This window comes from Protopterus annectens, chromosome 2.part0, assembly GCF_019279795.1.
Source record: "Protopterus annectens isolate FY-2018-M chromosome 2.part0, PAN1.0, whole genome shotgun sequence".
Classification (NCBI taxonomy): Eukaryota; Metazoa; Chordata; order Ceratodontiformes; family Protopteridae; genus Protopterus; species Protopterus annectens.
The window spans coordinates 1,578,202,508-1,578,219,237 of NC_056728.1; positions in this window are offsets into that span (position 1 = coordinate 1,578,202,508).

Sequence of the window (16,730 nt, forward strand, 5' to 3'; positions counted from 1 at the left end):
GTTCAGGTTTGGCAGTTCCCTTCTTGAATGCAGTGTTTAAGTGGGATGTGTTTACTAACAATGTGGTCAGTACTATTCACAGAAAAAAATAAGTTTTGTAACAGTTATGTACATTTTAAAAGCAGTCATCCTACATTTATTAAAAGGAATATTCCCAGCTGTCAATTTATACGGGCTTCCCGGATGACCGTAGAAGATTCTTCTTTTTTGGAAGAAATAGAATTTATAAAGAAATTATTTTTTGGAAAGGGGATATCTGGGTGACATGTTGGATAGTGCAACTAGCGAAATAGTGTCTAGAAAGGACATGGACTTTCCCCCAGTATGGAAAAAAGTTTTTTCAAAAAGGATGGTTGCTAACACTAGTGATACAAGCAAACCTAGGTTTTGCTTGGACATGAGTGTGGACAACTATCAGATTTGTAAGATCATTCAAGAAAATTGGAAAGTCATTTTGGGCAATGGTGATATGGATGGTTAAAGTAGTGGGAAATGTACCAGCTTTTATATATAAGAAAAATCAGAATGTTAAAGACATGCTGAAAAGCAAGGCCTGTGGTCCTTGTCACTTGGACATTGGTAGAATGGGAATGTTTTAGTGTACAGATTGATAAATACCACCGTTGCAGGTTGCTGCACCTCTAAAAAGCTGCTAGTAATCCAGAGGTTATATTCAGGACTCCTAATAATCAAAAAAAATGTCTGTAAAGAATGCCAATAAACGAAAATACCAAACAGGAATTTTATTAAGCTTAAAACCTAGCTTTTCGTCAGCGCTCTGCACCAACTTCTTCAGAAAGCAAACTAAAAACAAAGAACAATACATCTGTCCCATTATTTAAGCATCATAGCTCCACTCAAACACTCCCCCTTGTGGACATACCTGAAAATTGCACATCAATGCACTTAAAAAACTTAACCACAGAAAAACTGTGCATCACCATTTGTATAAGATCAACATGACCAGCCCTGAATGTTTGTAATCAAACTAATACTCTAAATTTACACCACCAACATAGCATGTATACAATCTTAAATACTTGGTAGACACTATAAACACACAAGTGGTAAACCCAGGAAAAGTATATGTGTGGAGCGCCTGTTTTAAAAAAGCCATGTAAATAAATCAAAATGTCATTCAGATGGTAACACAACTCGATGGAAGACTACAAACCATGAGTTGATATAAAATATACAAAATACATCTATGAGTATACCTTGGAAATGTATGCTTAACATTGTTATGTTGTTATCATAACCATCTGACAATAATAGCAGTATTAGTAGCAAAAAAAAAAAAAAAAGTAAGTTATATATTATATATTGATTGTATATTGTGTGTAACGATCAAACGACACATCCCCCGCTTAAAATAATGGATCACAATGTAACCATTGATAAAGACATTAAAAAATAAAACCAATAATAACAGAGTAGCACTAAACCATTTTAACAATCAAAAAACGAAGAAAGAAACAATCCCCATAAAATAGCTAAAAAGGTGGTCATTCCCAAGGGGATTAAATCAGTCTAAGAAGCTTCACCTTACTAGTCTTCTCAGTTTAAGAAAGCAACTAAGAGAAAGCATGCTGTTTAGTCCGGGTAGGTGGTAAGCTTCCAGCTTGAGTTGCCACATCAACTCCTTGCATTCAAGTCTCAGAGAATCAGGACCCCCTGTGCATCCATCACAAAGTTGGTCAATCACCAAAAATGAAAATTCATGACCTGGCTTGTCTAGAATGTGTTTAGCCAGCGCATTGTCTACTTTCCCCTTCTTGATGGCATATAAGTGTTCGTATAACTGTTCTTGTAGCTTCCTGTCGGTCTTGCCAACATAGAAGCCAGGGCAAACAGAACACTGGGCCAAATACACCACCCGATTGCTAGCACAATTGAATCTTCCTTGAATAAGAAACTTCTTGTCCTTAATGGAAAAGGCTGTGCTTGCTTTAACATATCTACAGTACCTGCACATGTTGCACTTGTACATCCCAGATCTGGGGGAGGTACCAGATACTTTAGACTCCAAAATATTTTTGATGTTAAGGCCCGTCCTGAAAATGACCTTAGGGTACAATGCCAGCCCAGGTACTCCTGTTGACTCAGTGGTTAATAAACACCAATTCTTCCTTATGATGTACACAATGTCAGTTGCGTCCAAGTTGCAAGTAATTATAAAATTATAGTTGAAGTTATCGGACTCACGAGCAGGACGAGGCAAGCCTGATGACCCACTGTTCAAGTTCCCCAAAATGGGGCTAAAATGACCATTGGCTCTCTTACCTTGCACTTCCAAGCTTAAATCTGTGACAAAATCTGCAGGATACCCTCTACAAACAAACATGTCAGCGATAAACCTGCACTCATCATAAAATTTTTTATCTTCTGAAATCATGCGGGCCGCTCTAACAAATTGGCCCTTCACGATAGCCCTCTTTTGGTGGATTGGATGTTCACTATCGAAGTGTAGGTATGAATTTGAAAATGTTGGCTTCCAATGTATATTAGCCCCAAAGCGATTCATGGTCCTATTTCTACATCCAAATAGGCTATCTTATCAGTTGCAAAATTAGATGTAAATTTCAAGAATTCGGTAGAACCATTAAAAAAAGTCACAAAGGTATTTGCATCATCTTGTGAACCATTGAGGATGATAAAAATATCGTCCAAGAACCTAGTGTATAATGACACTTTCTCTTGGACTAGGAAATTGCATAAAACGAAGACCCTCTCCCAATGGGCCATTACTAAATTTGCAATGCTGGCTCCGCAAGGTGATCCCATGGGAACACCAACTAATTGATGGAAACACCAGCTGCTGAATGAGAAAAAGTTGCAAGTGAGAATAATATCCAATAACTCACTAACCAGTGAGATCTCTTCTGTCGGAGCATGATGGAAGCCCAATTCCAACTGAATCCACTCGACTGCCACAAGGTGGGGAATAGATGAATATAGATCAACCACATCGATCGTCAAGAGACAACTATCAGCACTGAATGGGACGGAACCCACCTTTTCTAGAAAAGTCCAAGAATCTCTCGAAATATGTGGAACACGATACACGTACTTCTTGAGAATATTGTCCACCACCTTAGCGGCTGCATAGGTTATACTCCCTCTAGCGCCAACTAGTTGCCACATAGGTGGATCATATATATTCTTGGGGTTCCCAAACAAAACCAGTATCTTAGGTGTTACAACAATGATATAATTGTATATATCCACATCAATTAAGCCATTGATGAACATCTCCTCAAAAAATGACCAGATACGGCTCATATTTACATTTAACTCATTCCTAGAGACTTCATGATAGGTATTAAAGGCCAAGATGGCCAACATCTTGTCATTATAGTCGTCCAAGTCCATAGATACCAATCCACCTCCCTTATCAGGCTGCATCAATCTAACCGGTGCAGACTTGAGAGCTTCCAACAGGCCCTTCTCCTCTCTGGTGACATTAAATTGGGCTGGTCACCTTGAATTAAGGAGGTGATGGATATCAAGATCGCACAGTTGTTTGAAAACTCCAACTGTTGGTAAAAGAGGTGGGTTGAAAGTGCTAGGTATGTGAAAAAAGTTCTTGGGTCTTTGTGAATTACCCAACAATAATGTCAAATTCAACTTTCTCACAAATAATTTCAGGTCCAAAATCGACCTCCCAACACTAGCCCGACTAGAGGGTACAAAAGATAACCCTTTAGCCAAAATGTCCACCAAAGGTTGGGAAAAAGCAAATTGAGAAAAATTGTAAATTTTGAAATCTTTGCCTGTATTGTAAAGGATCTCCAATGCTTGAATAGGGGGAGAAGGAATGGCTAAACAGTCGTCCATCAATTCCTCCTCGTTTTGTATTTGTTCCTCATCGTGCGGTTCGACGTTTGTTGTGGAGACGAGGCTTGGGCATGAAAATTTACATCGTGGGCTTCAGATGCTAGCTGGACCTGGTTAAGACCAGACCCAATAATAACCTCTCCTTCGGTTGAAGGTCTATGGTTTATTCGCCTTGCCAAAGGCCCATTCTCCGCTTCACTGTGGTGCATAGGTTGGTTGGTATCAACCAAAACTGAATCGATCCCTGTAGTTTCTCTGCTCTTCCCCAAAAAGTTCCCTTGGGATTTAAGGGGTTTGGGGTAAGCTGCCCCATCTTTGTAAGCTTTTATGTCCCTCTTTAATTTTTTAATTTTAGTTGTAGTCATCTTAGAAATATGTTAGTCGATGCTGTTGAAGACTCTCTCGTATTCGTAGTGATACCTGGAAAAATGGATATCCAACTTTATTTCCTCATCCAGGCAAGAAAGGTCCATGGTTAATTGATTGATAGCTTCCTGGTAGTGGGATCAAATCAGATTGATTAATTCGTTCTCGTGTCTATCAAAAAGTGACAAAACGTCGAGATGGAATTTCGACCCTTCCTCCAACCCTGTGGGATATTGCCAAGAGTGAAGACCCTTCGGGACAATCTTCGCATGTCGGCATTCCCCAAAATAAGAGACTTCTAGTTGTAGTTTTCTGAGCCTCAATAATTTTTGATCAAATTGGTTGAGTTTAGTGGGCAAGTCAGGAAGATCTTCAGTAAAAGTGTCTTTGTTGGCGGTATCCTCTCCATTATAAAAACAAAAGAGTCAATTCAGCCAATTATTTAAGTTCAAGTCTGTATAGTCCCTCCTCAGGGTCCCCACCTTGCCAAGTCTAGATGCAGAAGCTCCTATGTTATTTAATGGGCTCCTGTGTCCTCTCGTGGAGCCCATAGGATTGTCGCCGCCATCCAGATTGTGTAAATCGTTAGAGCCGTTGGAAATGACGGCTCCCAGCTCTGCTCTTGCTCCACTAGCCGGTATCATAAAGGGGGATTCAGTCGACAGTCCACTGGGGGGTCGCACTACAGGATTCACAGTATCACTTTGCAAAAGTCCATCCATTCGCTGTGAAAGATGTTCAACCTTTTCCGTGAGAAGGTTTATAAGTATCGTTAAATCCCCTGGATCTGCGGTGCCACTAGCTTCCTGCATGGTGAAAGACATGAAGACTTTCTGCACGACTCAAAAACAAAACCACAAACTGATAAATACCACCGTTGCAGGTTGCTGCACCTCTAAAAAGCTCCTAGTAATCCAGAGGTTATATTCAGGACTCCTAATAATCCAAAAAATGTCTGTAAAGAATGCCAATAAACGAAAATACCAAACAGGAATTTTATTAAGCTTAAAACCAAGCTTTTCGTCGGCACTCTGCACCAACTTCTTCAGAAAGCAAACTAAAAACAAAGAACAATACATCTGTCCCATTATTTAAGCATCATAGCTCCACTCAAACACTCCCCCTTGTGGACACACCTGAAAATTGCACATCAATGCACTTAAAAAACTTAACCACAGAAAAACTGTGCATCACCATTTGTATAAGATCAACATGACCAGCCCTGAATGTTTGTAATCAAACTAATACTCTAAATTTACACCACCAACATAGCATGTATACAATCTTAAATACCTGGTAGACACTATAAACACACAAGTGGTAAACCCAGGAAAAGTATATGTGTGGAGCGCCTGTTTTAAAAAAGCCATGTAAATAAATCAAAATGTCATTCAGATGGCAACACAACTCGATGGAAGACTACAAACCATGAGTTGATATAAAATATACAAACTACATCTATGAGTATACCTTGGAAATGTATGCTTAACATTGTTATGTTGTTATCATAACCATCTGATAATAAAAGCAGTATTAGTAGCAAAAAAAAAAAGTAAGTTATATATTATATATTGATTGTATATTGTGTGTAGCAGCCGGTACTTGGAGGCTGACGTCCCTTACATAAAATACTATTCTGATGAACGATCAAACTACACATCCCCCGCTTAAAATAATGGATCACAATGTAACCATTGATAAAGACATTAAAAAATAAAACCAATAATAACAGAGTAGCACTAAACCATTTTAACAATCAAAAAACGAAGAAAGAAACAATCCCCATAAAATAGCTAAAAAGGTGGTCATTTCGAAGGGGATTAAATCAGTCTAAGAAGCTTCACCTAACTAGGCTTCTCAGTTTAAGAAAGCAACTAATAGAAAGCATGCTGTTTAGTCCACGTAGATGGTAAGCTTCCAATCTGAGTTGCCAGATCAACTCCTTGCATTCAAGTCTCAGAGAATCAGGACCCCCTGTGCCTCCATCACAAAGTTGGTCAATCACCAAAAATGAAAATTCATGACCTGGGTTGTCTAGAATGTGTTTAGCCAGCGCATTGTCTACTTTCCCCTTCTTGATGGCATATAAGTGTCCGTATAACCGTTCTTGTAGCTTCCTGTCGGTCTTGCCAACATAGAAGCCAGGGTGAACAGAACACTGGGCCAAATGGGGATTGTTTCTTTCTTCGTTTTTTGATTGTTAAAATGGTTTAGTGCTACTCTGTTATTATTGGTTTTATTTTTGAATGTCTTTATTAATGGTTACATTGTGATCCATTATTTTAAGCAGGGGATGTGTAGTTTGATCGTTCATCAGAATAGTCTTTTATGTAAGGGACGTCAGCCTCCTAGTACCGGCCGCTACACACAGTATACAATCAATATATAATATATAACTTACTTTTTTTTTTTTTTTTTGCTACTAATACTGCTATTATTATCAGATGGTTATGATAACAACATAACAATATTAAGCATACATTTCCAAGGTATACTCATAGATGTATTTTGTATATTTTAAATCAACTCATGGTTTGTAGTCTTCCATCGGGTTGTGTTACCATCTGAATGACATTTTGATTGATTTACATGGCTTTTTTAAAACAGGCGCTCCACACATATACTTTTCCTGGGTTTACCACTTGTGTGTTTATAGTGTCTACCAGTTATTTAAGATTGTATACATGCTATGTTGGTGGTGTAAATTTAGAGTATTAGTTTGATTACAAACATTCAGGGCTGGTCATGTTGATCTTATACAAATGGTGATGCACAGTTTTTCTGTGGTTAAGATTTTTAAGTGCATTGATGTGCAATTTTCAGGTGTGTCCACAAGGGGGAGTGTTTGAGTGGAGCTATGATGCTTAAATAATGGGACAGATGTATTGTTCTTTGTTTTTAGTTTGCTTTCTGAAGAAGTTGGTGCAGAGCGCCGACGAAAAGCTTGGTTTTAAGCTTAATAAAATTCCTGTTTGGTATTTTCGTTTATTGGCGTTCTTTACAGACATTTTTTGGATTATTAGGAGTCCTGAATATAACCTCTGGATTACTAGGAGCTTTTTAGAGGTGCAGCAACCTGCAACAGTGGTATTTATCAGTTTGTGGTTTTGTTTTTGAGTTGTGCAGAAAGTCTTCATGTCTTCCACCACGCAGGAAGCTAGTGGCACCTCAGATCCAGGGGATTTAACGATACTTATAAACCTTCTCATGGAAAAGGTTGAACATATTTCGCAGCGAATGGATGGACTTTTGCAAAGTGATACTGTGAATCCTGTAGTGCGACCACCCAGTGGACTGTCGACTGAATCCCCCTTTATGATACCGGCTAGTGGAGCAAGAGCAGAGCTGGGAGCCGTCATTTCCAACGGCTCTAATGATCTACACAATCAGGATGGCGGCGACAATCCTATGGGCTCCACGATAGGACACAGGAGCCCATTAAATAACATAGGAGCTTCTGCATCTAGACTTGGCGAGGAGGGGACCCTGAGGAGGGACTATACAGACTTGAACTTAAATAATTGGCTGAATCGACCCTTTTGTTTTTATAATGGAGAGGATACCTCCAACAAAGACACTTTTACTGAAGATCTTCCTGACTTGCCCACTAAACTCAACCAATTTGATCAAAAATTATTGAGGCTCAGAAAACTACAACTACAGGTCTCTTAATTTGGGGAATGCCGACGTGCGAAGATTGTCCCGAAGGGTCTTCGCTCGTGGCAATATCCCACAGGGTTGGAGGAAGGGTCGAAATTCCATCTCGACCTTTTGTCACTTTTTGATAGACATGGGAATGAATTAATCAATCTGATTTGCTCCCACTACCAGGAAGCTATCAATCAATTAACCATGGACCTTTCTAGCCTGGATGAGGAAATAAAGTTGGATATCCATTTTTCCAGGTATCGCCCGAATCGAGAGAGTCTTCAACAGCATCGACCAACATATTTCTAAGATGACTACAACTAAAATTAAAAAATTAAAGAGGGACATAAAAGCTTACAAAGATGGGGCAGCTTACCCCAAACTCCTTAAATCCCAAGGGAACTTTTTAGGGAACAGCAGAGAAACTATGGGGATCGATTCAGTTTTGGTTGATACCAACCAACCTATGCACCACAGTGAAGCGGAGAATGGGCCTTCGGCAAGGCGAATAAACCATAGACCTTCAACCGAAGGAGAGGTTATTATTGGGTCTTGCTTAACCAGGTCCAGCTAGCATCTGAAGCCCACGATGTAAATTTTCATGCCCAAGCCTCATCTCCACAACAAACATCGAACCGCACGATGAGGAACAAATACAAAACGAGGAGGAATTGATGGACGACTGTTTAGCCATTCCTTCTCCCCCTATTCAAGCATTGGAGATCCTTTACAATACAGGCAAAGATTTCAAAATTTACAATTTTTCTCAATTTGCTTTTTCCCAACCTTTGGTGGACATTTTGGCTAAAGGGTTATCTTTTGTACCCTCTATTCGGGCTAGTGTTGGGAGGTCGATTTTGGACCTGAAATTATTTGTGAGAAAGTTGAATTTGACATTATTGTTGGGTAATTCACAAAGACCCAAGAACTTTTTTCATATAACTAGCACTTTCAACCTACCTCTTTTACCAACCGTTGGAGTTTTCGAACAACTGTGCGATCTTGATATCCGTCACCTCCTTAAATCAAGGCGACCAGCCCAATTTAATGTTAACAGAGAGGAGAAGGGCATGTTGGAAGCTCTCAAGTCTGCACCGGTTAGACTGATGCAGCCTGATAAGGGAGGTGGATTGGTAGCTATGTACTTGGGTGACTATAATGACAAGATGTTGGCCATCTTGGCCTCTAATACCTATCATGAAGTCTCTAGGAATGAGTTAAATGTAAATATGAGCCGTATCCGGTCATTTTTTGAGGAGATGTTCATCAATGGCTTAATTGATGGGGATATATACAATTATATCATTGTTGTATCACCTAAGATACCGGTTTTGTTTGGGAACCCCAAGATACACAAGAATATATATGATCCACCTATGCGGCAACTAGTTAGCGCTAGAGGGAGTATAACCTATGCAGCTGCTAAGGTGGTGGACAATATTCTCAAGAAGTATGTGTATCGTGTTCCACATATTTCGAGAGATTCTTGGGCTTTTCTAGAAAAGGTGGGTTCCGTTCCATTCAGTGCTGATAGTTGCCTCTTGACGATCGATGTGGTTGATCTATATTCATCTATTCCCCACCTCGTGGCAGTCGAGTGGATTCAATTGGAATTGGGCTTCCATCATGCTCTGACAGAAGAGATCTCGCTGGTTAGTGAGTTATTGGATATTATTCTCACTTGCAACTTTTTCTCATTCAACAACCGGTGGTTCCATCAATTGGTTGGTGTTCCCATGGGATCACCTTGCTGAGCCAGCGTGGCAAATTTAGTAATGGCCCATTGGGAGAGGGTGTTTGTTTTATGCAATTTCCTAGTCCAAGAGAAAGTGTCGTTATACACTAGGTTCTTGGACGATATTTTTATCATCCTCAATGGTTCACAAGATGATGCAAATACCTTGGTGACTTTTTTTAATGGTTCTACCGAATTCTTGAAATTTACATCTAATTTTGCAACTAAGATAGCCTATTTGGATGTAGAAATTGAGAAAGATAGGACCATGAATCGCTTCGTGGCTAATATACATCGGAAGCCAACATTTTCAAATTCATACCTACACTTCGATAGTGAACATCCAATCCACCAAAAGAGGGCTATCATGAAGGGCCAATTTGTTCGAGCGGCCCGCATGATTTCAGAAGATAAAAAATTTTATGACGAGTGCAGGTTTATCGCTGACATGTTTGTTTGTAGAGGGTATCCTGCAGATTTTGTCACAGATTTAAGCTTGGAAGTGCAAGGTAAGAGAGCCAATGGTCATTTTAGCCCCATTTTGGGGAACTTGAACAGCGGGTCATCAGGCTTGCCTCATCCTGCTCGTGAGTCCGATAACTTCAACTATAATTTTATAATTACTTACAACTTGGACGCAACTGACATTGTGTCCATCATAAGGAAGAATTGGTGTTTATTAACCACTGAATCAACAGGAGTACCTGGGCTGGCACTGTACCTTAAGGTCACTTTCAGGAGGGGCCTTAACATCAAAAATATTTTGGAGTCTAAAATATCTGGTACCTCCCCCAGATCTGGGATGTACAAGTGTAACATGTGCAGGTACTGTAGATATGTTAAAGCAAGCACAGCCTTTTCCATTAAGGCCAAGAAGTTTCTTATTCAAGGAAGATTCAATTGTGCTAGCAATCGGGTGATGTATTTGGCCCAGTGTTCTGTTTGCCCTGGCTTCTATGTTGGCAAGACCGACAGGAAGCTACAAGAATGGTTATACGAACACTTATATGCCATCAAGAAGGGGAAAGTAGACAATGCGCTGGCTAAACCCATTCTAGATAACCCAGGTCATGAATTTTCATTTTTGGTGATTGACCAACTTTGTGATGGAGGCACAGGGGGTCCTGATTCTCTGAGACTTGAATGCAAGGAGTTGATGTGGCAACTCAAATTGGAAGCTTACCACCTACCTGGACTAAACAGCATGCTTTCTATTAGTTGCTTTCTTAACCTGAGAAGCCTAGTTAGGTGGAGCTTCTTAGACTGATTTAATCCCCTTGGGAATGACCACCTTTTTAGCTATTTTATGGGGATTGTTTCTTTCTTCGTTTTTTGATTGTTAAAATGGTTTAGTGCTATTCTGTTATTATTGGTTTTATTTTTTAATGTCTTTATCAATGGTTACATTGTGATCCATTATTTTAAGCAGGGGATGTGTAGTTTGATCGTTCATCAGAATAGTCTTTCATGTAAGGGACGTCAGCTTCCTAGTACCGGCCGCTACACACAATATACAATCAATATATAATATATAACTTACTTTTTTTTTTTTGTTACTAATACTGCTATTATTATCAGATGGTTATGATAACAACATAACAATGTTAAGCATACATTTCCAAGGTATACTCATAGATGTATTTTGTATATTTTATATCAGCTCATGGTTTGTAGTCTTCCATCGAGTTGTGTTATCATCTGAATGACATTTTGATTTATTTACATGGCTTTTTTAAAACTGGCGCTCCACACATATACTTTTCCTGGGTTTATCACTTGTGTGTTTATAGTGTCTACCAGGTATTTAAGATTGTATACATGCTATGTTGGTGGTGTAAATTTAGAGTATTAGTTTGATTACAAACATTCAGGGCTGGTCATGTTGATCTTATACAAATGGTGATGCACAGTTTTTCTGTGGTTAAGTTTTTTAAGTGCATTGATGTGCAATTTTCAGGTGTGTCCACAAGGGGGAGTGTTTGAGTAGAGCTATGATGCTTAAATAATGGGACAGATGTATTGTTCTTTGTTTTTAGTTTGCTTTCTGAAGAAGATGGTGCAGAGCACCGATGAAAAGCTTGGTTTTAAGCTTAATAAAATTCCTGTTTGGTATTTTCATTTATTGGCATTCTTTACAGATATTTTTTGGATTATTAGTAGTCCTGAATATAACCTCTGGATAACTAGGAGCTTTTTAGAGGTGCAGCAACCTGCAATGGTGGTATTTACCAGTTTGTGGTTTTGTTTTTGAGTAAGTGCACAGGTTATAAGGCATGTAGGTACATACAAGTGGGTCCACATATTTTCTTGCAGCGTTTAGATTATAATATTACAGTTCCAGCTAGAATAGACTGTAACGCTGAAGGTATTGTGTACATTGCTATATGCAGTGGATGCCCAGCGATTTACGTGGGAATGTCCACTAGATGTTTGCGCAAACGTATTTTGTAGCATGTATATGCTGTTAGGACAAGAAACACCAATAATGCATTATATAAGCATTCTGTAGTGTGTACGAATTGGAAGAAGTTTAAATTTTCTGTGCTGCAGCTAGTTAATAAAGACATCAGGGGTGATGATTTTAAATGTGTAGTTGAACAAAAAGAGGCAGAGTAGCAACTTAGACTTGCCTTTTATATACATCCTGGTTTGAACGACACAGTCAACATTAAATGTTTTTTTAAAAAACAGAAAATACATAGCATGCATCCGGGCTTCGTATATAAGAACATTTTTTGTGGACAGGCCATGCGAGTCTCTAGATATACCCCAATAGATTCTGCCTTCAGATTAGGTTTGGATGAATTGGAAGGTAGATTGACAGCCAGGGGCTATAGTCCGAGGGACCTCACATCTGGGACTATAGATGTCATTGATCGAAGGGACAGCTCAGCCAGGCCGTATTTTTCTGAGGGAGCCCTTGAGCAATATTCAGTAGACACTGTGAATGTAGAAGTAGGTGCTCACACTACTGATCCATTGGTCACCTTTCCAGTGTATTATACCAAGGATATAGGTTCTATTAAAGATATTTTTATGACGCACTGGCATATTTTGCTAGTAGATCCTAAAATTAGAGGGATCATAGGGGACAAACCTAGGTTTGTCTATAGGAATAAAAAGAACCTTAAAAATCTTTTGTGTTATCCTAGAACTACTTCTTTGGATAATACATTGGGTTCACCCCACTCCATACCATGCAATAGTTGTCATTTTTGTTCATATATACTGACAGACCCTGTATTTATACATCCATCAGGGCTAGGTAGCCATATAATTCGTGTACGAGGCGATTGCATGTCCAAAGATGTGGTATACATGGCATCCTGTATGGGATGCTCAGCGTTTTACATTGGTAAGACGAATCGCTGCCTTAGGGACAGGATTCGTGAACATGTATACCACATCAGAAAGGGCAACGTATGCAATGCCCTTGCTAAACATGTTCTTGCTGCTGGAATTAGTCATTATTTTAAATTTAGGATTTTGGAACAGATCTTGAGGACTCATAGAAGGGGAGACGTAGAGACATATACTGAAGCGAGGGAGACATACTGGATTATTAAGTTTAGATCTGACAGGTCTCCAGGACTGAATGGTAAAGTTCCTTTGAGACCTCTCCTGAAAATGAGGAGGCTAAAGCATAATAGATGATGCTTTTAAAGTATTTTTATCAATGCACTTTATTATGTTTGAGTGTATAGTCTCTAGAGGCTATAAATGTTCAATATACTTTTTAAGTAAAATATGTTATAAAGGCAATGTCTTGAATACTTTTAATGTTTTTATATATTTATTGTGATATAGCTTTAAGAGCTACGCCTGGGTTTCCCGCATTTTTATGTATTTAAATCCTCACTCAATGTTTAATTAAATGTATTAAGGTCTGATGAAGCTACTCAGCGAAAGCGCTCACCTCTATTGCAATAAACCTGGTTTTTAATATCACTTGGAATACGTTGATTTGGATATCTTGACATCTAGGATATTGTATTATTTGTGCATGGGACTGTTTTATTGCACATTCTACCTCTTCATTGTTTTGCTCTTATGCTGTACAAATATTAAATAATACTTGTGTTTTACATATATATTTTTATATGTATTTAACAAGCTCTTTTTTACTTGATGAGTGGTGTGGTTTACTTTGTGTAAATTGTTAGACAGGCTTGATTGGTTTCAGCTTAACAATGATTTTAGTATTTAAACAGTTAGCTCATAGGCGCTCTTTGTTTTTCTGCTGAAGTCGTTCTGACGAATAGTGATTAAAAGAGGTTTTACACTAAAAGACTTGGTCTTCTGCTGGTTCTGTTGGTGTTTTATTTATTTGTTTGCCTTGGATAACACCTTTTGCCATTTGGCTGCTGCTTTTCCTGTTTCTTTGTATGTAAGTTAATACCTGCACTATAAGGTTTTCTGCTACACACACACACACACAATCTGGACAGGCCCTCAGCATCATGCAGTGCAGCCCTTTCCACTTACTTTTACAACTAATATACACTCCTGGGATACGTGAGTAGTGTTGTTTGGTGATGGGCCTTCATCTAGCACACACTGCACCCATGTAAACTTTATTGCTGTTCACCTGTATAGTACAGTGGCAACTCCTACAGAACATACCTCTCAACTGTATAGAGTTTTGCTGAATCTCTAGATGTGTTGCTCATATTTTTGGTCTGTTCCTCATAAATCTTGTGTTTGTCTGATGCATTACTGGAATGACCTGTGGATTGGTGCCACTAATTAATAACATAATTTGAGTTGCAGACTTCACAACCTGCAGGAAATGTATGTTAAAACAAAACCGGTTACTCTAACACTTTCCAAGCTTACAGTGGATGTAATAAATGTACACACCCCTGTTAACATGCCAGGTTTTTGTGATATATAACATAAGACCTCAGAAATCATGTCATAACATTTCCCTCATTTAATTTGACCTATAACCTGTGCAATCTGATTGAAGAACATACACATCAATTAGGGGTAACATATGATAAATGAAATAGATTTACATGAGTGTGCACACCCTTAAACTAATACTTTGTTAAAGCACCTTTTGATTTAATTACAGCATTCAGTCCTCTTCGGAAGGTGTCTATCAGCATGGCACATCTTGACTTGGCAATATTTGCACACTCTCTCTCTTGCAAAAACCTCCAACTCTGTCAGATTGCGAGGGCATCTCCTGTGCACAGCCCTCTTCAGGTCACCCCACAGCTTTTCTATTGGATGTAGGTGTAGGCTCTGGCTGGGCCAGTCCAGAATGTTAAATGTCTTCTGGTGAAGCCATACATTTGTTGCTTTGGATGTATGGTTTGGGTCATTGCTGTGTGGAAAGGTGGAATTCCTCTCCATCCACAGATATCTGGCAGACACCAGAAGGATTAGAGCCAAAAGGGAATGGTGTTTGGAACTGTTTATAATCCCCTCCAACTTGGCTACAGCCTCAGTTCCAGCTTGTGAACAGCAACCCCAGAGCAGGACACTGCCATCACCATGCTTCACCGTGGGGGTGGTGTTCCTTTGGTGATGCGTAGTGTTGTTATTGTGCCAAACAAACTTGTGGGAGATGTGGCCAAAGAGTTCAAACTTGATCTCATTAGACCTACAGCCGAGTGCTCCTCCAGGCGTCTTCTGCAGTTAACGCCTACTGCTCCTCTAGGCGTCAAATATGGATTGTTCATATTTGCATTAATAATTCCAAAACCATGTTACTTACAAGGTACCAGGATATTTTGTCTTGAACCATATGTGATGGCAAACACAACTCTATTGATATTTGACCTCTTTCAATGAGAGTTTTCTAGAACTCTAAGGTGATAACTTAGTTTTTAAAGGCTTAAGCCACGCCCACTAGGGGTTAAAGGTGCACACTCAAAAGAGCTGCTGTGGAGTGAATGGGCATTTTCCCACATGCTTTTGGGAGACCTGATGTATTGTTTTTCAGAATTTAGCCAGGCCTGGATGTTTGGTGTGAGGAACTGCTTCCATCTTCCAACCCTACCCTATAAGCAAGACATATGGAGACAACAGAAGATTGTTGTCACATGTAGTACACACCCAGTACTTGCCAGAGATTCCTACAACTCCTTTAGTGTTGCTGTAGGTCTCCTGACAGCCTCCCTGGCCAGTTTTGGTCTTGTATTCTCATCAAATTTGAGGGGATATCCACTTCTTTGCAATGTCACTGTTGGACCATATTTTCACCACGTTTTGATGACTGTCTGCACTGTGTTCCATGGGATATGCAATGCTGTGGAAATGTTTTTGTACCCTTCTCTGGGCTCATATCTTTCAAAAATGAGATCCCTTTGCTGCTTCTTAAACCATGTGAACCATGGCTATTTCTGTAGCAGACAAATGAGTAAATGTTAGGATAATGCTGGTAGGACAGCTGACCATTATTTGCTGTTAATCAAGAGTCTTTGTAATTGATGGCAGGTGTATACCCAAGAAGACATAATGCTGTAAGTATATAGAAAGCTACTTCAACACAGCTTCCGCCTGTCCACATATATGCATCTAGCTTAGGTTCATAGGTTCATAGGTTCATACTAGGCTATCTGCCCAAGGGCATTTGTAAGCCTAGACCAGAGTTTTGTGGCTTTCGCCACCCCTTTAGTTTGAAGGATACTATGCCCATTATTTTGCTGTGCCTCTGTCAAGCAGTGACACTGAGGTAATCCCTGGGGTATATCTGTGATCTCCCATCCATTGGTCAAGATTTCTCTTGAACAAAGCCAGTAGTGCTCTGCCTCACATGTACCGGGATTTTGTTCACAGCATAGGAGTCTCTGGGTGATGAATCTGTCCCTCCAGCACGTCCTATTAATAACGTGTCAAGGTTTAAGTCTCCGCCCGTAGTTCTGAGGATCTAGATTTTGTGAGGTGAAGCATGTTCATCAATTCCGGGTTGGACATGGCCTTGTATGTGAGGCCAGGTCACCTCTGAGCAGGCGATGGCAGAAGCGACTGAATAGAGCTGGAGTTCCTTGATCGGGCAGCATAAGACATATTTTTGAGACCCTTTATCCTTTTGGTGAGGAACTTTTGGGGCCTTTCCAGTTGCTGCAGGTGTCGGGTCACATTCATTCCGAATGGGGCATTGTACTCAATCATTGGTCTGATGAGTGATGAG